Source organism: Penaeus monodon, chromosome 33 (assembly GCF_015228065.2).
Source record: "Penaeus monodon isolate SGIC_2016 chromosome 33, NSTDA_Pmon_1, whole genome shotgun sequence".
NCBI classification, from domain to species: domain Eukaryota; kingdom Metazoa; phylum Arthropoda; class Malacostraca; order Decapoda; family Penaeidae; genus Penaeus; species Penaeus monodon.
In genome coordinates, this window is record NC_051418.1 from 31,435,526 (window position 1) to 31,435,787 (window position 262).

The 262-nt window shown below is 28.6% G+C and overlaps 1 protein-coding gene across 1 annotated transcript in view; it reads left to right on the top strand.

Annotated features, from left to right (window-relative positions):
• The window catches only part of LOC119593914, a 6,947-nt gene that overhangs the window by 659 nt on the left and 6,026 nt on the right, over positions 1-262 (top strand). The gene's annotated exons all lie outside the window — the stretch shown is intronic.

The following is a 262-nucleotide window of genomic DNA, read 5'->3' on the forward strand; positions in this document are numbered from 1 at the left end:
GAAACAAAACACAAGATAAAAAATATTTAGTTACAGTTACATCAAAGACCAAAACAAATTGATACATAGATATAAAATACATGTTTATAATTGATAAATAGATATCACTTAATATAAAGAAATTTAGTATCACAAACATCAAATCATTGGGTAATTATCTTAACTAACCGAAAATTATGATTGCCGAGTCCTCCTATTGGTCTCTTGATTTAGCGAGTCTTATACTCATTAAATGGCCAGCGATCCTTAGGTTCACTACCAA